Source organism: Podarcis melisellensis, assembly GCF_964234715.1.
Source record: "Podarcis melisellensis genome assembly, chromosome: 7".
NCBI classification, from domain to species: Eukaryota; Metazoa; Chordata; class Lepidosauria; order Squamata; family Lacertidae; genus Podarcis; species Podarcis melisellensis.
In genome coordinates this window covers 50,891,545-50,915,996 of record NC_138539.1, presented here as the reverse complement: position 1 = coordinate 50,915,996, position 24,452 = coordinate 50,891,545, and the positions used below count along the sequence as shown (strand labels likewise).

Sequence of the window (24,452 nt, the reverse complement as noted above, 5' to 3'; positions counted from 1 at the left end):
AGCCTAAAAAGATTGAAAATTATTTTGTCCCATTCTTTGATGTTTCAGTCACATATTTTATTGCACCACTTTTTCATATTCCTTCACATCCATGGGAACTATTGTGCTGTAAATGGGTTGGTCATTGTAGCTGCATGGTCCAGAGTTGAACGTTACCACAAAGTATTTGTGCTCCTCAAAAGCTTTCTGGATTTCTGTATGCTTTTTACACTGGATGATTCTAGACCAGATTTCAGATTCACTATGATTTATTTGGAACTCCAGCACAACCTGTCTTCAGCTGGAAAAAAAGTATGGACCCATGATGAGCAATGTTATGCACTTGTGTACTCTTGACTCAAATGTGACATTGTGCTACCCATCCACATCCCCCTGAATTATGGAATATTTAAGCTGACAGGTCTGATGTGGTGACAGGCAGACAAGTCCAGGGGCAACTTTCCCCCCTGCAATAGGTCACCTTCCACTGCACTTCTGTGACAGCCTGTACACTAACCTCTCCACTAGTTCTTCCTTATTAAGTTCCAATAATGCTTTTAAGTCAGTTTCCCTTTATCAACTGGAAGAAGAAGAAGAAAGATGAGAGACTATTTTGATTCCATTCTATTTTCTTTTAATAACAGCCCACAGTAGTGACAGCTTTCTGTCTGACTGGAGATGTACTTTTGATTCATCATAGTCAGACTCCAATAATGGCTAAAGCAATAGCTAGCATGTCACTTGAGATGGAGTTTAAATTGTGTTGGGTGGGACACAAAAGAGTGAATGTGGACATCCTTCTCTTGCGTTATCCACTTTCTTGTTACATCTAGCTCATTATGGGTTATAAACTATTAACACAGGAATGCTGAAATGAGGCTTTACAAAAAATACAGAAACTACACAGAGGTGTGTGTATGTGTAAAAAAGGAAAGAAAACGAAACTACAAATCTAAATGGTTTCTATGTAATTTAAGAGCTGATTTTTAGAAAGAGAGGTACTGCAAAATTGCATGATTATTATGTAATGCAGGTTGCATTCTGTTAAAACAACAGAAATCCTGATCCATGTAAAAGCAGAGATTATTTGTCCTATGTGCATGAATTTTCATCTCCTGGGAAAGAGAACTACTTGTTTCAAATTTAAGAAATGTTATTTCTCCCTAGGTGTTTCCTATTTTTGTTGATGTTGTAGAGTGGGAACCAAAAAATCCACCAGGGATACCTAGATGGTAGTTCAACACTCATGATGTGTAGTAGGAGAAGACATAGGCAACAACACTACACTAGCAATATGTTCACTTTACAATACATTTGGGGACAGAAGGTCCTGCAAGGCTCCTAGCTTCAAGGGAGCTGCCTCCCCTGCCTTCCCCTCCAAAGCTGAGTGTATACTCCTGGGGGGGGGCAGGGATGGGATGTCAGATAACATGGAGTGAGTAGCAGAATGTGCCTGTCTCACTTCTCACCTTCAAAATTGAACATATACACACTCTTCTCCAACCCAAGTGCCATCACTTGACTATATGTTTGGCTTTACAGTCATATGTACTATACATGTCACTAGATCACCTGCAAAAATTACGGGGTGTGTGCAGCACTTATACATTACAGGTAAACTCTGTGCAAGTGTGCAGTCTAGGAAACTCCGTCTGTGTGTAGGGACTGTATGAAGAATCAAGGAAAGCGATTCAGCAGTCATTATGCACACATGGGAAAACATCAATAGTATTCAGGTTGAAGGTCCTCTGACTCACAGGCCAAATCTATCCAGGTCTATTTTGAAGTTATCTCCCTTGATTCAATGCAGCTTACACATAAGAACATTAGCATCCTTAGCCATGGACTTCAGTCTTGTGGCTGTTGCTACTTTGTAGCCCTAAGCTGTTGCACAATGCTCTTGTGAAGACAAACCAGTGGTATATGTGTGTGCCGGGGACATGCACTATACTCAGACCTGGGCAAGCCATTAGGCAGGGTGAGGCCACTGCCTCAGGCGACAGAAGACACCCAGGTGGCATGCCTGTGGGTGCCCTGCCCGCCCCACCACCTCCACCAGTGGTGGCAGAGAAGTGCTGCCATCATCCATACCAATTTTGGGTGAGATCACACCAATCCGGGGGGAGATCTTGCCCTAAATGGATGAGACCTTGCCCAGAATTGCCACCAATGGCAGTGGTGCTTCTCTGCCAGCAGTAGATACAACAGGGTGTGCAGTGCTGGCAGAGTAGGCAGCTGCTGGAGCAGATAGGTGGTGGTGGGAGTAGCAGCAGTGGCAGGGCACGATGGTGCTTGCCGTTTCTCCTCAAGTAGTCAAACGAGACATGCTGTTCTTTACTATACTGACTCAGACCATTGATCTGCGTAGCTCAGTAATGTCTAGTTTGGCAGTCTCAAGTAGAGGCCTTTCAGTGCCTGAGTATCTCTCATTGCTATTTATTTATTTAATTTATTAATTAATTACATTTATTGCCCATCCTTCACCATAAGGCCCCAGGGTTGTTTACAACAATATAATATGCAACTATGAAAACAGACAGTGATAAAACAGAGAAAGCCATTCCAGATGGAATAGAAAAGGAAGCAGAAGCAGCAGAAGACCATGGTGGTGGTCCCACAGAACAAAATAACTGACAAAGAACAAGCTAAAGAAGTGTATCTTCAACATACACTGAAAGTTGTGCAACGCTCTGTGGGGACGAATTTCCACAATGTAGCAGGGTGGTAGTGGTCCTAGTCTACCCTTCCCCACACTAGACATACCAGGGATTAGACCTTTTGAAGATTGTGGCTAAGATTAGTCTGTGAGAGTTGCATATTAGGCAAAATTTCATCAGGCAATGGTTGCTCTATCGCAGTTTTGCAACGACAGAAGAAACCACTCACGGTGGGTGGTATTTTCCATTGAATGTATGGTAATTCCTGCAGCTCACTCCTTAGATATGCCTATACCCATTTGTTGAACATAGGACTGGGCTGTTTAAGCTGTATGGGTCATTATGACAGTCAAAGGACAATTGTTTCAAAACTGTACTCATATATAAGTATACCCCCCACTGAAATGTCTTAATTGCCAATTAGTAGTTATTAGTTGCTATTCAACCTAACCAACTCATTTCTCCCTGTCATCTGCTATGCAACCCTCTCTAAAATATTGGCAGAATACTATCATACCACCCCAGCATCTTTTTTCCCTATGCTAAACAAGCCAAGTTCTTTTAATCTCACCTTATAAGATATATGGACTTACTAAAGTGTTAATGTTCTTGCAGTATGTTTGAAACATGTGCCGGGAATGCTAATTAAACCAGCTAAGTTATTTATTTCTATGTACTTCAGGTGAGAAGCAAAGTCACCTGTAGGTTGTGTCAAGAAAAAAATAACGAAGAATTGCACAGGGGGGAAACAAATACTGAAGGAAATGAATTTATAATTTTATAATTAAGCTTACTTTAATTTCTTAATATATACTAAAATTGTAAGGCTGTTGTCATGATGCAGTTGTCATGCCAACTCCAGCACGATAACACAGTGGCAGGCAGGTGAGCGAGCAAGCAGCATGGGTGACAGGCAGCCAAGCAAGCTGTTTAAAGCAGGGTGGGGGGTACTTCAGCAAACTGCCCTCTGAAGCACCTCCCGCCTCCATTACATAACTGGGGGAGCGGGTGTTTAACAGAGTGTGGGAGCCACTTCAGAGAGTGGTTTGGTTCATCACTATGTGGAGACTTTTTCCTATTGAATTGTTGATATTTGTTTAGTAATGGCTTATGTTCCCTGCTCCACCTCACTCACAAGAGAGAGAACAACCTGGTTTTCATTTATATTGACTGAAATTGTTATTTATTTATTTATATATTATTAGTCAGTTAAAGGTATTATTATTATTCATAATACTTTCCCTAATCTAGCTACAACATTACAGTGGTACCTCAGGTTACATACGCTTCAGGTTACAGACTCCGCTAACCCAGAAATAGTGCTTCAGGTTATGAACTTTGCTTCAGGATGAGAACAGAAATCGGGCTCCGGCGGCACAGCAGCAGCAGGAGGCCCCATTAGCTAAACTGGTGCTTCAGGTTAAGAACAGTTTTGGGTTAAGAATGGACCTCCAGAACGAATTAAGTTCTTAACCCGAGGTACTACTGTATATGGCCAGAAGACAAAAGACACAGTACAAAATAAGATTAAGTTAGAGAAGCAAGTGTAAATTTTACTTTACTGTGTTAAGCTAGTTTGTACACACACTCACACATTCTTTTCTATCCTCCATCCAGATAAAGAAGGGCCATTTATTAGACTTCATCGATCCATTTCAAACAGGCAAAAACAAAGGATGTGAAACAGGGTTGGTGATGGGTGGGGAGAGAGGTGCAGGTCGAGAGGCCTGGAGGAATGCATTTGGCACATCATCCTGAGGGCCCCCCACCCTTGGCTTATGGAGTTGTGTAACAAAGACCCTTAGGGTAAGTGCTAAATTACTACAAAGGCATTCCCCTCTTTGCTTGACTGAAGACACAAGTCTACCTTGGAACACAACAGGCTTCGTAAAGGGTTTTCCCCTCTACTTTACCCCAGGGAATCCAATGGAAAAATTATGGGCCTCCAGATACAGCTGAGCACTAGCTCCTGTCATCCCTGACCATTGTGCATGCTGGCAAGCGCTGATGGGAGATGGAGTCCTACAATCTCTGGAGGGCCACAGGTTCCCATTCGCTGACTTATACTGCCCTGCCTCTGACCACACAGAAAAACCTAATTACATGATGCTTCTGTCAGCTGATCACCTGGTTGCATCAATACAGAATTCTTAGAACCTCATTTTCAAAGCTTTGGGTCCAAAAGGATAATTAGTACATACATCAAGCAAATAATAAATAATATACCTTGATATTTTTTTAAGGTGCCTATTTGAAAAGGTACAATTCTGCCATTTTGTATCATTGTGATTCAAAAAGAAATTGACATTTGGGAACGGTCTGAGTATTTCAGATAAGAACACAAAAAGGTGTTGATCAATAATGACTGTGAAGGCCACTGTAGGGCTTTTATTTATTTATTTCCCCAGGCAGATATTGCTTCAGAGCTGCTTTATACAGGGATAACACAAGTAACATACTTCATGAATTGTTTAATTAGTGCATCAGAGGTTTGTTTGTTTTCACATTTGTTTTGCTCTACTCTGAATCATGACCAAAGAAATTACAATACTTATTTGTGTAGCTGTAGAAGCTGAATATTCACTACTGCTTGATTAGCTTTCAACGGAAATAAAAACATTAGCAGGCTCCCACAAGTCACAAATGTCAGTGTACTTCAGATATAATTATAGTAGATACTGAAACATGCAATTATATACCAAGTAATTAGTAGGCTATTACAGAGTAAAAGCAAAAAACGAAAACGAAAAATGAAAAATGAAAAAATAAAATAAAACCAAACCCTCAGCTCTTGGCTTGACATCATAAGAGGGAGAAGGAAATAATAAGGGGGGGGGAGATGTCAATGAGCTTCACAATGGAACAGAAAATATAAATGCAAACATCTTCCCGTTTTGTTTACATAATTGTTAGTGTAAGGCTTAGAATTTCCACCAGTACATTATTTTTATGGATTGAAAAACCTGTTACAGATGGAATTTGTTTACCTGTTTTGCCAGGAATTATGTTTCATAGTTTGATTCTATGCATGTTCCCCTGTGTTCAATGGGGCTTATTTCCAGGTTAATGAATACAAGACTGCAGCCTAAGGGCACAATATGTGATGTATTATTGCAAGTGTGATAATTTTATTCCATTTTATGTATCAGCAGCCAATCAATTCCAAGATGTTTCATGTTTTATTTTATTTTTAAAAAAATACAAAAGCGTCATGGAAATAAAATAAATTAAATGTATTCATTACACAAATTAGAGCAAAGATAACCTTAAAGATCCCAGAGGAATCTATCCAGCTGCTGAGATCATTGGCATCGGTCCAGATTTGGCTTCCCCTGTGTTACAAAATGTATTGGGTGCTTATTTGGGAACAAGATCCTTTCAGCAGTGTCCTCTGATGCCACTCTTTGCCTTAATCTGTTTAATGCAAAAGAAGAAGAAAAGAGGTCACTACTGGTGACACTTTACTCCAGATACCCTAATACCAATTCCCAGCAGGTTAAATGAATAGCAGAACAAGATGGAACCCTGTTTCTAGCAAAAATCATTGTTATGTTAGCCTTGTGCAGGTTCAGCTGAACATGCAGAGGCTGGGATGGTCCCATCCTGCTACAACTCCACCACTCCTATTTTTTCAGTATATTGTGCCTGTAAATATAAAAAGAGTTTAAAGTAACAACACTACATACTTCACATCAATTGAAATACGAGACAGATACCAACCGTGATAAAGATTTTAGAAGGCTTTTTGAAAGAAGAAAGCTTTAGCAGTCTCAAAAAAGACAAGGGTGGAGATGCTTGTCTGATATTCAATGGGAGGATTTTCCAAAGGGTAGGTACTGCCACACTAATGGCCTGATTCCAACATCATGTGGAAATGACCACATTATAGGATTGTATCTGCAGGATATCCTCTCCTGCAGAACCCAGTGATTGGTTGGGTATGAGGTGGAGGGAGATGTTGCAGGAATCCATCTTCCCTCATTCCTTACCAGTTACCATGCTGGCTGGGGCTGATGGGAGCTGGAGTACAATGACATCTGGAGAGTCAGAGATTCCCCACCACTGATGTAGATGTTTTCCCAGGGAATCTCACAGGCACAACAGTCACCTGCTGAACCGACCATCAGGTAACTCATAATTTCCCAGAAGAGAACCCAGATATACATTAATTTGATGTTATACATTATCATATTGTGAGACACTTTTCTGCGGGTTATCCCATTGTGCTAATGTTAGTTTAAAGGCCTGCAATCACATTGTAATGGGTCCAAGTTGACAATTTAATGTTAAAGACCCATACAATCTGTTCCACATGTGAGGCTGTGAGCCATTCCTTCAGCATGTGTCATGGAGACATAAGAAAACAGGTCTGAACATGCTATAATTTGTCAAACAGGTAGGTCAAGAAACCCCATCAAGACTGTGAGTTTATATTAGGAAATGAGAAACTCCAGTCATCTAATCTGGAAAGCTTTCAGTTATTGCTGACAAACTGGCTGCATTCAAACACAACCATGGTTTAGTATTACAGTGGTACCTCAGGTTACATACGCTTCAGGTTACATATGCTTCAGGTTACAGACTCCACTAACCCAGAAATAGTGCTTCATGTTAAGAACTTTGTTTCAGGATAAGAACAGAAATCGTGCTCTGGCGGCATGGCGGCAGTGGGAGGCCCCATTAGCTAAAGTGATGCTTCAGGTTAAGAACAGTTTCAGGTTAAGAATGGACCTCCAAAACGAATTAAGTACTTAACCCGAGGTACCACTGTATAAGAAAGAGCCTTAATGAGCTTCAAGTCCCCCTCTCCCCTGTCTTTCCCCACCATGGCCATGAGGAGGACATTAGAAGCTTCTGTTTTAGATTGGGAATCAGACAGTATCTCACATTGTAGCTAAACCATGGTTAATCTTAACTATGGTTGGTTGAAACAGGCCAGCTTCATACATTTGGGCTTGAAGTTAGTTCATCAGCTACATGCAGTTAATATGAACTGAATTAAAGCCATAATAAGATTAAGGATTAGCCAAACCATTTGATCAAATGACATAATAAACTGTGGTTAATGTGGAGCAAAAATGAAAGCTTCCAACCTCCTCTTTGCAGAAGAGAAGACAGAGTGTGCGAAACCAATGCTCACTGTTGCTTGCAGAAGACCCCAAATTTAACCCCCATCATCTCCAGGCAGGGCTAGGAGAGACACCTACATAAAACCCTAAAAAAATCACTGCTAGTTCAGTGTAGACAATGCTGAGCTGTATGGATCATTGGTCCAACTCAGTATAAGACAGTTTCCTACATTCACTTCCATTTTAACTGAAATTGCCAGATAATATGTCCAAACCAGCCTATTCTATATGAGTCAAAATTCAAAATTATTTTAAGCTCTCTTTCTCTTGAATAAATGAACAAGGTAAAACTAGAGATACTGAGAATGCTAGAAAAAGGTTGTTGGTTCATGACCACAGGATGCAACAAAACAAGGTTTTAACAAATAAATAAATTGTTATTTCAACAGTTTAAACCTGATTCAAAAATTGTTTTTTTGTCTTTTATTAAGCACCAATAACTGGGCAGAAATACATGTAGTTCTATATAGAAGGAACTGATTTCCATGGAAACCTTATGCACATGACAGGCTTAAAAAAGAAGAAGAAATCATTGCTTTCCTGGTGACATTTTAGCAATTCCAAAGGTATTAATATTGCAAGTGGACCTGAAATTTGTGAGATGCAATTGTGTGTGTATGTATGTGTGCATGTGTTAAAAGAAGCCAAGTCTGACTTTTCATCTTTTTAACTGTAACTTATGAAAGTTCAGTCACCAGTTCTACAGTGTAGCCCAAAAGTTTCTTGCAACTAAATGAGTTTGTGGCGTGCCTGATTTGAAACATATGTGACTCTGGTGAAAAAAGCAAATGAGCTCCAGTATAATACATAATAAATTCCCTATACATTTGAAGGATTGCCTTGCTTTCATGCATTCCAAATTTGCAGGCAATTTTCTTGCTGCCGTCCGAGACTGCCTTACAAACTGCTGGCAACTAATTGAGAGAGAAATGTGGCAGCGTCTCTGAAATGCTTTCCTGAAAGAGTGTAACTGGTGAACCTTGCTATCTTGATTAGTACATTCATTATGAAGCAGGTGTTAGTGGACTGTGTTAATGGGCTTCAAGGAAAGGTCAAGAAGGTTTGACTGTCATCTCTTCCCCTCAGATTATTGAATATTTCACAGCTCTCCTGATTTGAATACGTCTGTGGAGGATTAGCATCTTTCCAGAGCGGAAATGAGAAGGCACTTTTCTTTCTCCCTTCTTTCCTTTGCAATTGTCAGATAAAAAGTGAATTCGAAGCAAAGGTGCGCAGTTAACAAGTCAGAAGGTGTGGGGGTGGAATGATATTCAACCAAGAGCTAACACCTTGGCGGTTTTCAGTCCTCATGACATTCTAATACTGGGTGTGTACACACAGCCATAAAGTGCATTTGCTTTCTTCTGCAGACACTTTATCTACCATATTGGTGGTAGATAATTCTTCTGGTATTTTCAAAGAACCATTCTGCAGAATGGTTATAAGCCATCTTACATTTAGCAATGCATTCCGAAGCGTCTCTTCCCTTGTGTCAAACCTAAGAGCGCTTTCTCTTAGAACCTCCTATTGGGTTAATGTGCCATGATGTGGCTGGACTACACTTGTATAACCCCTCCATCACATTTCCATGAAGATTCACCTGAGAGATACCTGAGCCATTTGATGTTCAGGATCGCCTGGAAGGATTTGGTTTGTTTCAATAATTTATTTATTTATTTATTTATATTATTATTATTATTATTATTATTATTATTATTATTATTATTATTTATTTTACACTCCGCCCATCTGGCTGGGCTTCCACAGCCACTCTGTGCGGCTTCCAACCAAATATTAAGAACACAATACAGCATTAAACATTAAAAACTTCCCTAAACATGGCTGCCTTCAGATGTCTTTTAAAAGTAAGATAGTTGCTTATTGCCTTGATATCTGATGAGAGGGCATTCCACAGGGCGGGCACCACTACCGAGAAGGCCTTCTGCCTCTGGTTCCCTGTAACCTCACTTCTCGCAGTGAGGGAACCACCCAAAGGCCCTCAGAGCTGGACCTCGGTGTCTCATATATTTCTCCATGTATGGGGAAATATATGGATACAGTATTTCAATCTTTGGAAAGTTGCATAGGCTTCACAAATGTTTTACTCTTTAAGAGAAGGAGCAGAAACACCCAGCATTAACTCTTTCTCCTCTGTGCTAAAACCCCATTGGAAATGAGGTGGCTCCAGGCATATCATATTTTTATTTTATTTGAATTTAAATAGTGTCCTATACCCAGAAGTATATAATGAATAGAACAACCCAATAACACCCCCAACACCCCCCACACATTTTAAAGGGGCATAGGACATACTTTATTTTTAATAAAGTAATCCCTTCATTTTATCACAGTCTCAAAGTTTTGCTCAACTTAAAAGCTGCAATCACACTTTTTTCCCACCAAGAACTGTATTATCTGACTACTTATGGCAGCTCAATAGACTTGAGGCCCATCAGTTTTGTGCATTGCCTTTCAACACAATGAAGCAAACGTTTCCAGGCCTCTCTAGTCAGTACTCAGAGCTCCCCTAGCTGCACCCCTCACTGGCTCTGTTCCATGTCTCCCTTGAAGACTTTTGCATGACTGAAATATGTCCTTCAACTATGACAATGCCTCTGGCTTTCCTCAATGAAGAAATGTATGTGTGTAGATTTCTATAGTATTTGCTCACAGAAATACCTGATTCTTGCAGGGCTGGAATGTAAGAATGAAGGCAAGAGTCATAGCCATTGCTCTGTTCCACTTTTGTCTCTAGCCTAGGCCACCACTGAAATGGGCTCCCCAGAAAGTTAACCATGAGGGAATTTGGCCCTCAGACTGAAAAGTGTTGCCCATCCCAGCACTACACTATACTTTCTTCCTACCTTGGGCCAATATTCTACCCTAAGCCTTGCCTACCTCATATGGTTGTTGTGAAGATGTACAGGGAAGTATAAAATGGCTACCAATTTGGATGTACTGCTTGCAGGGATCAAATTTTGGTTCCTTTAACCAGAGTGATGCATCCTTTTACCATGTTTCTCTGCTCCCTCCCATCAAATGAGTGCAGCTCCAAGTATTCAACTGATCTTAACCTGGCATTCTCATTGGGTTTAATTGAGCATGCTCCAAAATAAATGTACCGGTTACTGATTCCTGAGGAGTTATTTTAGCCTGTAACAGCTTGGAGGTTCCCTATGCTTTACAGCCTGTTTCCTTTGTCTCTACTGGGCCTCTGTCCCCCTTTCTAGGGCTGCTATATCCTGCAGGTTTCCCCAACATTCATTCTGTCTGATGTCCTGCAGTTGGGTTCCATCCCTCCCATTAGGCTAAAGAATAAGGGTGCCCACTCTACTCCTTTCCCCACAGGTAGAGCCTCCAGGCAATGTCCAAACATGGTCTTCTCAGAAGCCAATGCCTAGTTGGCACTTTGATTGAGCCTACTTAAAGGGCAGGGTGCCAGCAAAAGACAAACAAGCTCTGGCAGTCCATCGCAGTGTGGTACACATAAACATAGGCAGACTGTAGTGACCAATGATGCTGCTGAGCCCAGTATTTTTTTACTTCCAGCTTGGATAACCTTGGTCAGAGGATACAGAACGCTTTTCATAAGCTGTGTTGTCCATGGTTTAAATCAATCTTTTTCATACCATATTGAAAACATAGCTGACAATGCCATTGCAATTGGGGATATTTAATAACAATGTGCTTCTCGGGAAGCAGAAAAATGACAGTTCAAAAACTGTTCACAAGGGTAGCCATTTGCTAACTTGCTTGTCAATGAATTGCACATTAGCAAGGCAAAAATTATATGTTACTTTGAGAAACTAATCCCTTTCAATGTCTGGATTAGATCGGTTAAAATTTCTACTCACGCCAAAGTATCCTTCAGCTATTCCCTTGTGGTCTATGTCAGGTTTCAACAAAGCTGATATTCCAGTTTCCCAAATTAGCCTATATCCAGCACTTATCTCAAAGTCAGCAATATCTCCCCACTCCTTCCAAATGGAGCTTATTAAATATGGGGAGGGAGTAATGTCTGTATGCATATATGTCCTGTATGCATACAGACATTACTCCCCCCCCCCATATTTAAGCCTCTTCTTCCTTGATAAATATGTTGCAAAACAGCTTGATCCCATCAATGCATTTTGCATTACTATATGTTGTCTCTTCTGTCACTTGCATTAAACGAATTTATCAAGGTGTCTTTGGTACACCTTGGACTCCATTTCATTGCACAGGAGTGCTTCCCCCCTCCCCCCTCCCTGCTCCTTCCAAGTGCCTGAATCAGGTCAATTGAGGAACAGCAGCAGAGTCATTATGTGACAGACGAGACCGCCTTTGGGAAACTGGCAGACATGAAAGTACATTGGTGGGGGGAGACTTCAATTAATTTGATAGAGAAGCAGCGCAGTCCTCCTCTCTTTGAAAAGAAAAAAAAAGAAAAAAGAAAGAAGACGAAGAACTGAGGAGCCATGCAATTTTCTGACAGGAACTTGAAGAAATAGCCAGACAAATATGTGCAATCTCGAAGCCAATCTTTGGGAATCAGGCTGACATAAATTATCTTTGAAAAATGCTGATCGGAGAAAGGGGTTTGCTTCCAGCTCCCTTCCACAGCACTATGGGATTCTGTCCTGACAGCCTTTAGTAGAAACTGCTCAGGCAAGGTTTAGAAACAGGTTGGTGTCAGGAGCCATCTGAGTTTGTTTCTGCAGATGAGGAAGAACCCTGCCCTCATTTATATATATATGGGGGGGGGGTAGAGTAAATTATTCTGAGGACAATATGGTAAATGATTCTCTGGATCTCAAGGAGAATATGGAAAGCTGGAAAAGGTGCACAAAAGAGCAACCAAAATGATCAAGGGACTGGGACACCTCCCCTGAGAGGAACTTTTACAATATCTGAGATTTTTTTAGTTGAGAAATAAGGTGGTGAGGTACCCTCATTACATATGTTTAGGTGCAAGGCAAGAACATTCCTTTTCTCCCAGGCCTTTGGCTAATTAACCAGTTAACCAAGCTAATTATTACTTACTATGTTATGTATTTTTGTGTTTTTATATTGTAAACAGCCCTGTCATTGTCAGATGAAGGGCTTTATAGAAATTTAATAAATTTAATAAATAATAATTTTATAGAATTAGCAATCCTGCTTGCTTAAGGTTTTAGCTTGCAGTAACTGTGTCTGGAATCAGAAGTCTGTTCATGAAGCACTGAAAAAGCATCATAGCCACATGCTCCTCCAGACTCCTCCCTTCAACTTATCACATGCCAGCTCTGGCAAAGAAATTCTGGCATATATTAAGCCAGAGTTACCTGTAACTTCTGAACTAGGGAACTCAGATTTAATATCAGTTAACTAACCGGAATAATAAGCTCGGTCCTGACTTATTATCCTGGTTTCTTAAGCCAATTGGTCCCTTGGCTGAGACGTAACAGGGGATGCTGGCTTAATGCAAACAAAGATATTCATGCCAAAGTCTGTGTGTGATGGGAGGAGGGAAGGAGCATGATGCTATGACACTTGCTAATGGCTTCATAAACCATGGTTTATGAACCATGAATGAACTTTATAAACCATGGTTTATGAAGACATGGATGAACATCCAAATGCAGCCAATCAGTTTAAGCACTACATTGTCCTTGGCTTGCTGTCTCTTTCCAGCAAGTAATTACAGTGCTGTGGGCTAAAGCAGAACCATAACTTAGGAAAGTAACGTCAAAAATAGGGGTGAAAAAAGATGAACAGGAACTCACAAATAATGCTTATTTCAAGGAGCAACTTAGGTTTTTTTGTACAGCTCCATAACATTAAATGGGATGGGTGTGCACTAAGAAATTGCTGGGTGGATAGTATTTGACTTTGGGACTCATTGATCAAATAAAAAAGTTGACCTAATGTTATCAGGTCTGCCCTCATTAATCCTTGTACTACAAACTATTCAGAGGACTGGAAGTGAGTAATTCAAAAGTTCAAAAGCAAAGCATTAAGAATGAGAATCTCTGTATTTCTGCCAGTAAAACCAAAGTATCATTTCAAGGTTAACACATTAACCCGTACAGAGCAAAATTTAGATAATTTAAAACTGTATCTAAGGTTTCTGGCATTTTTGTGAATTCACATTAGTCGTTGACACTGATTTCAATATTTTAGAGCACAAATGTTTTGGCAATCGAATTCCTGTGTCCTGTGAATGATATTTCTCCAAGGTTCATGAACTGTAGGCAGACCAAACATAATTTAAAATGATTGACGCCAAGTGCTTTACTGTGCAAATTATCAAGTATGATACTGGACTTAATTTCCATAGATTTGCTCATTTTTATAAAGAAGAAGCCTGTTTTAATTTATGCAAACCTTGCACTGTTAGAAGGTCAGCTGTTCCAAGTACCGGTAAAGAATGTCAATATGTCTGCTACTCTCTAAAGTGTGCTGTAGAAAATGTCTGTGAAGGGTTCAAAGTTTTTAGTGCTGGGACAACAACCCCTTTCTTCATGCATTAGAATGGAGAAACCATTGCAGTGCAATGCAAGAGTCTTGCACAATGGGATTTTTAAATGTAGGGGTAGGTTGGCCGGGCGATAGTGCCTTATTCTTTGCGTTCTTAAAAGGTAAAGGTAAAGGACCCCTGACCATTAGATCCAGTCGTGACCGACTCTGGGGTTGTGCGCTCATCCCGCTCTATAGGCCAAGGGAGCCGGCGTTTGTCTGCAGACAGCTTCCATGTCATGTGGCCAGCATGACTAAGCCACTTCTGGCGAACCAGAGCAGCACACGGAAACGCCATTTACCTTCCCGCCAGAGCAGTACCTATTTATCTACTTGCACTTTGATGTGCTTTCGAACTGCTAGGTTGGCAGGCGCTGGGACCGAGCAACCGGAGCTCACCCCGTCGCGGGGGTTCGAACCGCCGACCTTCTGATTGGCAAATCCTAGACTCTGTGGTTTAACCCACAGTGCCACCCGCGTCCCTTAGCCCTCTTAAGAAAAGGTAGAAAAGCACTGATGCTCTAATGCTATTAAACTTTGACTTGACACTATAGCATAAGATTCAGAACAGATTTGCCTTATACTGGGTGCCAGCAGATTTGGTTCCTTTGGGGTAAGGTCCATGGTTCAGTAGCTTTGCATGAAGTAAGTCCAAGGTTTAACCCACAGCATATCCAGGTAGGACAGGGAATGTTCCCATTCTGAAACCCAGGAAAGTCAGCACAGACAGTACTGAGCTAGATGACCTATTTGCCTGACTTGGTATACAACAAAACCCTCTGTTCCTAAAGTCCTACACATAATGAGGTTTATGTGCAACCTCCAGGTTTTGGAGGCCATATGCCTCTGTTTGCATGTCATTTGCTAGGGAACAAATGGTTCCCCATGATAAATAGGAAGACACAAAGTTTTGGGTTTTTTAAAAGGCATAATTCTTATTTGAACCTGAAGTAGTACATCTGCCCTCTGAAACAGTCTGAGCCAAATTGACCCACTTCCTGAAGCACTGAAGCATGGACTGAACCCAATCTTGTGTTCAGTGCACAATGCTATTTCAAAATTAGATATTCAGGAAAATATAAAATATTTGAAGGATACATCATAGATCTCTTGAGTTTACATACACAGCTCTGATCTGAAGGATAAATTATACATTTTTTCCAGGTTTTACAGATTTATAAATTATAAAATATCATAAATTATGATGTGGACATAATGATGTTGGAGCAAGGGACTAAAGAGGAGAGAATTAACATATCCCTAGAAGATTCAGTTTAGAAGCCTGAGGTTTCTTAATATTTGGTTCACATTCCACTGAACTCTAACACACTTTAATAAGTTGCCATTCACATATAGACAAATGAAGCAAGATGTTTTGCAGTATACACACCATTCATTTTCTTTTATTTCCATTAGAAATAGATAAGTTCCATTTGGTAAGTTATCCAAATATTAATAAAATATTTTTATTTCCTGAAAATATTCAAAGTAGTTTAAGAACTGCTTTGATGCATTTGGTTGGTACTGCTAAGTTAGTGCTAACTAGCAGTGAGAATAAGATAGAGATACGTAGGTAGATACAGATCAAGATAACATAGTACATGAATGAACTCAGGAACAACTCCTCCGAGCCAACTGCTTGAGTGTGGGTAGGTAATTCAGCTCCAGCTGTTTCCAGAGTATACATTGTCTGACTCCGTTTCTATGTGGTTTTGGCCATGGAAGTGTGTTTTGGTATGGAATTGTATATGGAGGAAACACCTGAAAACTGTGTTTGGGTTGAGCTGACTTACACTTATCCACACATATTGGACTCTTCCAGGCAACCTGTTTATTGTATTTTCATCCTTGTTTGCTTCTACAAAGTTCACACACAGGTTACACTATATGTGGAGTAGACAAGCATAAAAATTATGTATTTATTTTATTACCTCTCATTCTTTTCTGGGGAAAAAAAGTATAGGGAACATTTCTCTAAAAGATTTGGGATGATCTTTCTTCTTCTTAAGGTTCCACATATTTGATGGGTTCCCCCCCAATCATTTACCGAGCACATAGCATGCTATATTAAAGTGTGTCATTAGCTTGAAGGCATATTGTGAAGCAAGCTGACAAATCACTTCTACCTGTAATACATTTGTTAATTGGAAAAATATGTCTCTGTCAATCGAGCTCATTCTAAACTGTTTTCAGTTCATTAACTGAAAATATTAAACTTTAACTTTCCGACAAAGTTATAGATTTTAGTTAGTGCTCATTTTAAGTACAGAGTTCCCCCTTCACTCCTGCAAGAGAGACCTGTTGCGAATAAATGGCATGGAAATTGCCTTGACACCTGTGCTGAAAGTGTTTTAAGATTTTTTGTCAGCTGCAATTACACACTTAGGTAAGAAATCTAGACTGAAAACAATGGTCTCATTAGTCAATTTCAGTAGAATTTGCCATCCACTGTGACAAGATGTATTAGACATTATGAATTCAGTTGCCGTCAATGATGGCTATTATCTGTATTAAAATATATTTTTCCCATATGAGCCAAGAATTCTTCAACATTTGGGTTCATACCATCACACAAATTAAATTAGCAATTATCCACTAAATTCTCATAGGTAATGTTTCCATTTCTTTTCTTTTTCACATAATTGCTGGAAAAAAATATGTGATTTCTGCAAGTTGGGAGAAAATTACAGACAAGTATATCAAATGTACTCCTTAGTGTATTATATATTTGCATAGAAAAGGAGCCTGGCAATTACAAAACTTTTGAGCTCATTCTGTATAAAAAAATGTTTATATTGCCAAAGATTTCATGACTTTACTTTTACCTTCCTAGACAATCTTATATTAGATTCATTGCAGAAATCAATACAGTGGTACCTCGGGTTAAATACTTAATTCGTTCCAGAGGTCCGTTCTTAACCTGAAACTGTTCTTAACCTGAAGCACCACTTTAGCTAATGGGGCCTCCTGCTGCCGCTGCTCCGCTGGAGCACAATTTCTGTTCTCATCCTGAAGCAAAGTTCTTAACCCGAGGTACTATTTCTGGGTTAGCGGTGTCTGTAACCTGAAGCGTATGTAACCCGAGGTACCACTGTATATATCAATTATTTTAGGATACTAAAATGCCAATCACTGGGTTGTTGTGAGGGCTAGCTAATTTCAATTGCTGGTTCCAAATGCATTTTGATGGCTTTTAATTAGTTTTTAACTAGTTTGTTTTTATTGCTTTGTATTTTATAATGTTGTTTTTAAAATATTGAATCCAAACCTGAGAAAAAATTGGATAAAAATACATTTAGTAGGATTAGTAGTAATAGTATATTGTCCACTCCCAGGAATGAAGAAATGAAGCAATGTGGGAATAAGTGGACACAATATTCAATGAACATATTACCAACAAGCTAAAAAACCCTTCAGTGTTGGATGCTCCATGTCAAGTGAGATCTGGAAGAATACCTTTCACATGATTCCATCCTACCTACACTGAGCCTGCCAAAGGTTGAAAATTAGTTCATCAGTCAACTTACCACAATAACCCCCCAATAATTACTTCACATAAGATCAGTAGCAAACATGTTTACTTCTATCAATTCTATGTGTAGCATCCAATACTTAGGTTTTAAGCTGCCTACATGCCCACAAGCTAATTGAGAATCTTATGCAATGCTGCCATCTTGGTTTCTGGTCTTCTGTGATGAGGGCATAAGAAGTGATGGGATACAATACTACCACAAGTAAAAAAGAGATAATATCATTTACAGTCTACAACAACAAAACAAAAAGAATTGGTTGAAACTGAATGATGCTACATTGAGAATTTCATCCAGAGGTATTGCACCAAGAAACAAAGTGCTAAATATTCATTATGGAGGTGAAACATCATTTTGACAATGTGCTTACAGAGAAACAAGTTTGTCAAATTTAGAAACAACACCTTCAGCTCCCTGTGTTCCTGGGATAGTCCATTATATTTTTTTTTTAAATAATTTTTTATTAAGATTTTCCAAATTAAAACGAATAACATCCAATTCATAAACTTTTTCCAATATCTAGGACTTCCCCTCCCCACCCCCTCTTGTGTTCCAAATCTTCCAAAAAAAGCAATAAAATTCAACAAATTCTTATTCCCAAAATACACTCATCCTCATTAACTTAATTTATCCAAATTTCCATCCCCTAAGATCGATCTATTCCCTTCCCCGAGTTCCCCCCTTTCAAATATAATACAAATAATCATAAAATAAAAACAAATAATAGTTTTACAACCTTTGGATTCCAAATTTCCCTCCCCTCTTTCCCTGTTGCATTCCTCCTATCCCTCCACTTCTAACCTCTTCCTGAAGATCCCACATTTCAATAAGTCCACATCCCTCTGGTCCTTTACCGGCCTTTTTAAATTACAAGTGTCCAATCATAAAAGGGGTCTATCAATAAAAAGGGGGCCCATTTCTTCTATCCAGATTTTTATAACCAGGAGTAAAAACCCCAAATTTATATCCATAAGCTTGTCAAATCTGGATATCCCAAATGTTCCCACCCCAATTCTGTCCTATTCTCGTTATTTCCTTATTCTTACCAGTCCAATCTTAAAAGGAGTCTATCAAAAAAGGGGCCCATTTCCTCTATCCAGACTTTTATAACCAGGAGTAATAACTCCGAATTTATATCCATAAGCTTGTCAAATCTGGATATCCCAAATGTTCCAACCCCAGTTCTGTCCCATTCTTGTTGTTTCCTTGTTCTTGTCAGTCCAATCATAGAAGGAGTCTATCAAAAAGGGGCCCATTTCTTCTATCCAGATTTTTGTAACCAGGAGTAAAAACTCCAAATTTGTAACCATAAGCTTGTCAAATCTGGATATCCCAAATGTTCCCACCCCAACTCTGTCCCATTCTTGTTGAGCAAAACATTGCGTCATGTTCCTTTCAGTTTTGAACAGATAAATCCATTGTTCCCGGTAGAGTGAAGCTCTCTGTAGACGAAATAATGCCCCATTTCTGCAGTTTCCCAGGAGATTAAAAGTTCCCTTCAACTGTTCATGTTTCCCGTCGAAAACACATGCAATATCCCTCTGCTCCTCTAGATGGATTACAGTAACAATGTTCCCTTCCGGATCACATCCACCAGTCCAAATTACTTATAAATCCTTATTTGAAACAATTTATCTTCAATTTATAGCAAATGTAGCCGGCAAAGTCCTCATAACAAAGTCTCAGTTTTATTATTCCGTTTTGACAGCTCTTGGCAGCTGTCAAAACCTCCGTTTCTCTTCTCCAGGCACTTTCACGGATCGCTCCAGGGGTTCCGGGGGGGGGTTGCTTTTTGATACAAATTCCACTTTCTCCTCCAGCTCAATCTTATAATTTTCCCTCGCGAAGTTGCTAGTTCGGCAAGATAAGGTTCCACTCGATCTTAGTTATCCAGTCCTTTGTTTTGGCTCTTCTACAATTTAGGGGGGGCTGACTTCCTTTTTTCCACCTCCCCCGTTCGCTCCCAATTTTTAAAAAAATTTGCTCTCTTTTTAGTCCATATTCCAATTACTCACGGGTTCTTCTTTTAGGTCCAAATTTTCAATAGAAGAAGTCAGCGCTCTCCGCCGGATGGCTCGCGGCTACGCTCAGCAGGGATAGCAGAGGACTCAAAGCACCACGCTCCTCCCCGGCACCCGATCCACAGCCTTTAAAAAGGCTCTTCACGAGTCGGGAGGGCGCTAACGGTGCCAGCCGAGTCTCCATGTCCACGGCCTCCGTGGCCGTGGTTTTTACGGGTCCCCGCATCGCCGGTGCGGTAGGACCCAGCCCCTGCCGAGCCGGCTCCCTCCGGAGCTCGGAGGGAGCCCGCCATTCGGCGATGGCGCCGACCCGGAAGTCCCTGGGATAGTCCATTATAGAGACCTTCCTCATTCTGAGTTCAGATCATTCCTGGGCCAGAGCTGCAGCTCACAAAAGGTGATCGGACACGAGCCCAAACTATTGCTTATTCACATATGGCTCAGGTGGTCCACGAAAAGTTCCTTACACATGATAAGCCCGATTGATGTGCTCTTCCTTTCTGTGTGAATCAGTTCTTCAGGATTACATTCTTGAACTAGCACCTTTTAAGAAGTAGTTTTCTAATTAAAAGACATAACAAAGTTTAGAGAAATGTGTGTATACAGATGGGTGGGACGCAGGTACTGCCGTGGTCTAAACCACTGAGCCTCTGGGGCTTGCCAATCGGAAGGTCAGCAGTTCAAATCTGCACAACAGGGTGAGCTCCCGTTGCTCTGTCCCAGTTTTTGCCAACCTACAGTTCAAAAGCACACCAGTGGGAAGGTAAACAGTGTTTTTGTGTGCTCTGGCGCTTGTCACAGTCTTTCATACACCAGAAGCGGTTTAGTCATGCTGGCCACATGTGGACAAATGCCAGCTCTCTTGGCCTGAAAAGCAAGATGAGCGCTACATCTTTGACTGGACTTAACTGTCCAAAGGTCCTTTACCTTTTACTTTTACCTATATGGATGGGTCAGTGGGAAGTGGTAAAAAATCTCTGGAAAGAATCTCGGCTAATTTGTACTGACTTCCAAAACTTATTGACTTCCAATACTTATTGACTTCCAATACAAATTATATACCCCCCTACATGGTGGCTTTGAAAAGAACTTCTGTGTGGTGATATGTCTAACTTTCCAATGGTTTGATTTTACCCTCAAAGGCACACTCTTCCATTTTTTCTAGACAGACGGATGCCAACAATCTGCCTGACTGCTGCATCACAACTGTAGATTTATTATTATGTATAGGAACATAGGAACCTGCAATCATACCCATTGCAAACACTGGTCCAACTAGCTGAGTTTAATCTATTGTGTCAATATTATTAAACTGACTGGTGATTTCTCTCCAGGGTTTCAGACAGTAGACAGGATTTGCTCTACCTGGAGGTGCCAGGTTTTGAACCTGACACCTTACGCAGGCAAATCAGATTCTCTGCTATAAGCAGATGCATGTTTATGATCATAAGGGATCAATGACTGTTCACATTCAAAGATTCCAGCAGCCTAGATATCTGTAGTTTCCCTCTGCAGTTGGATTAGCTCCATGGTTCAGAATCCAGAGGAGAAATGTGGGACAGACAGAAGAGATATTTTGACAGTTTATGATACAAAAGAATGAACTGTATTTCACTCTAGGCATATGTTGTGTATTTTCTTTGGCTACTACTCATTTTCTGTAGAAGATAACAGTATTCGATAGAACTGAGATGCTAGTTCAATTGAACTTGTTGCCAGTGTAAGACAATATAAATGCTACTAAGGCAGTTAAATTGGTTCATGGCTATCTGCCATACTCTTCAATCCTTACTCCTTTTCTTAATAGGAATACTCTATCTGACCCTACTTAAAAGCAAGACATCTGCCTAATTTAAGAATGAGGTGTACAGCACATGGATCGACTAACTATTTAAAACCAAAGTTTTCTTCAAGCACAGCTTAAAAAACACACCACCCAATTTCATGAGAAACCTGTACAAAGCAATTTTCATGCCAGGTTAATATCATGCATTTTTCCTGAAAGGACTTTTATCTCAAGAAATGTATGCACCCTGGTGATTGATGAACACTCTGACAAATGTATAGATTTGTAGTATCACTAAGCATTGTAGTGGTGATTGCAAAAAATAGACATTAAAATTATTAAAAAATGGAATAGGGCCCAAAAGGGAGATATTCACAGGTCAGATGTTTCAGAAATATTAAATTGCTCAATTGCCAACCATTAAGCTCAATTTCATTCTTGTTTTTGTGCCCAGAAAGAAGATCAAACATATCTGTCACGACCACCCAGGACGGGTCCCAGCTCACAAGAGACCTTACTCCGTTGCAGTTTATTTACAGGAAAAGTTTATTGAAGATTTCTGCTTCTCATACAGTTCAGCATTGTGGCCGTACGTCTGTCACGTTAGACCGCTGAAGTCCCCTCTGACTCCTCCCCTCTTCCGCACCAACTTAATAGCCTGGCTCTAGACCACCTCTTCCTCTCCTTTCTTTTCCGCAGGGTCTTCCTGCCCCCCTGGGTTCCCTCTCTCCGTGACTCGCCCGAGGCTGAATCCTCTGCCGCCTCTTCCCCCCTCTTTCTGGCTTTAGGGCCGGGCTCCTCCCCTGAGCTCTCTCCACTTCCGCGCGCCTCTACGTTTGAACTTGGCGCGCGTACGTTGCTGCTGACCTTTCTTTCGACCGCTACACCACCCCTTGTTCTGCTCTCCACCCTTTCCGGCTGAACACCTTGCTCCAACCCCCTCTCTCTGTTCTCTCCTAATCCTGCTCCCTCCGAGAGGCTGACGACTCCACCCCCTTTACTCCGTTCCGGCTGAGACGCCTCTTGCTGCGTCTGTCTTCCACTGGGCTCCTCTCCGCTTCTCCCTTCTCCTCCCTTTTGCTTGATTAAGGTAACCCCCTTTTGAGAATCCTCTGACTCGCTGCTCAGACTCGTGGATTCCCTTAGAATTCCGTCATCTTCTTCCTCATCCTTCTGCCCCTCCTCCCACTCGCTCTCCGTCTCCTCTGTCATCTCCTCCTCTCTCCCAGAAACCCTGACATCCATCCCCCCCTCGAAGCCCCCCCTTCCCCCCTCCCACTCGCCGGGTGCAGGTTGAGGAAAACGTGGTTCTTCCGGGGTTGGTTCAGGATACAGGTTGTCCACTTCAACGTTCTCCTCTGGCAGCTCCGTATATGTGTGTTCGAACTCGGGTTCCCCACCCAAAGACATCACAGTCTCTTCCTCCATCACTGTTTCTCCTGGCGCTGCCTGCCAAGGACCTACCATCCATCTCTGACTCCATGCCTCCCTTGGCTGATCCACCCACCAACAAGGGCCTGTCTCCTCCCCCCCCAGTCTCGGATCCCTGGTCGGGCTTGTTTCGGGCGTATGGCCCTCGGGCGAGGAGAAACCCTCGAACGTGCTGTCTGACAAAGTGGGCGTGAAAAGCCAATCATCAAAATACTCCTCGGGCATGGGCTTGTGCGGAAAAAGTGCATGGAACTCCTCCTTCAACAGGGGTTCGTCCAACGCGTAACCCGGCACCCAGCTATTGGCAGAGGCCGGAGTGCCTTCCTTGGCGAGAAAATATTCAACTCCCTCCTCCCCCCATCTCGAGTCCAGTATCTCTGTGACCTCGTTAAGAGGTCCTGGTCTTGGCGATTCCCCCCTCTCAGGTGCCCTCCTACGTGGCTCTGGGGGTGCTCCTGACTCTTGAAACCTGTGTGGGGTTTTGTAGGGAGTGAGCACCGACCTATGAAAGACCGGGTGCACCCTGGAACCTTCCGGAAGGGCTAGACGAAAAGCCACCGGATTGATCTTAGCCTCAACTTGATATGGCCCTAGCTGCCTGTGTCCTAACTTCTTCTTGGCCAATGACCTGGCCGGCATCGCGTGGGCTGCTAACCACACCCAGTCCCCAACCTGGATGTCCTCTCCCGCCCTCCTGTGCTTATCGGCCTGCACCTTATACGCCTGTTTTGCCAGCTCCAAATGTCTCCGCAGCTCCTCGTGCACCTCTTGCAACTCCGCTGCAAACTGGTCGGCATCTTGAGGCCCCCCCCCTCCTGGTGCCGCAAATCTCGGGAAGGTTCTGGGATGACGGCCATTGTTCGCGAAGAAAGGCGTCACCCCGGTGGATGCGTGTTTCGTGTTGTTGTAGGCGAATTCAGCCATCGGCAGATAGTCCACCCACGCCGCAGGTCGCTGGTTGGCGTAGCACCGCAGGTACTGCTGCATGATCGCGTTGACCCTCTCCGCTTGACCGTTGGTTTGTGGATGCCTCGCCGATGTCAGGTTGATTTTGACGTGCAAGATGCCCAGAAGCTTTCGCCAGAAAGTGGAAACAAACTGGCGCCCCCTGTCGGACAAGACGGACTGCGGAAGTCCATGCACTCTGAAGACGTGATCAATGAAGAGCTTTGCGGTCTGTTCTGCCGTCGCCACCTTGGCACAAGGGATGAAGTGCGCCATCTTGGTGAACAAGTCCACCACCACTAACACCGCCGTCTTACCTCTGGAGCTGGGCAGGTCTGTAACAAAGTCCAACGCTACCCTCTCCCACGGTTGCTGCGGTGTCTCCAGCGGTTCTAGCAATCCCGCCTGCTTCTGGTGCACTGGTTTGGACCTCTGGCAGATATCACACCTGGCGACGTAGTCCGCCACCTCTCCTCTCATCTGGGGCCACCAAAAGT

The 24,452-nt window shown here is 41.8% G+C and overlaps 1 long non-coding RNA gene across 1 annotated transcript in view; it reads right to left on the bottom strand.

Annotated features, from left to right (window-relative positions):
- Nucleotides 1-213: 213 nt before the first annotated feature.
- LOC309374350 overlaps nt 214-24,452 on the bottom strand; it is a 41,113-nt gene continuing 16,874 nt past the window's right edge. The window contains exons 3-4 of the long non-coding RNA XR_014170544.1: nt 5,902-6,050; nt 214-280 (exon numbers count right to left, since the gene is read on the bottom strand). This is a non-coding gene — a long non-coding RNA (uncharacterized lncRNA). The remainder of the gene's footprint in view (nt 281-5,901; nt 6,051-24,452) is intronic.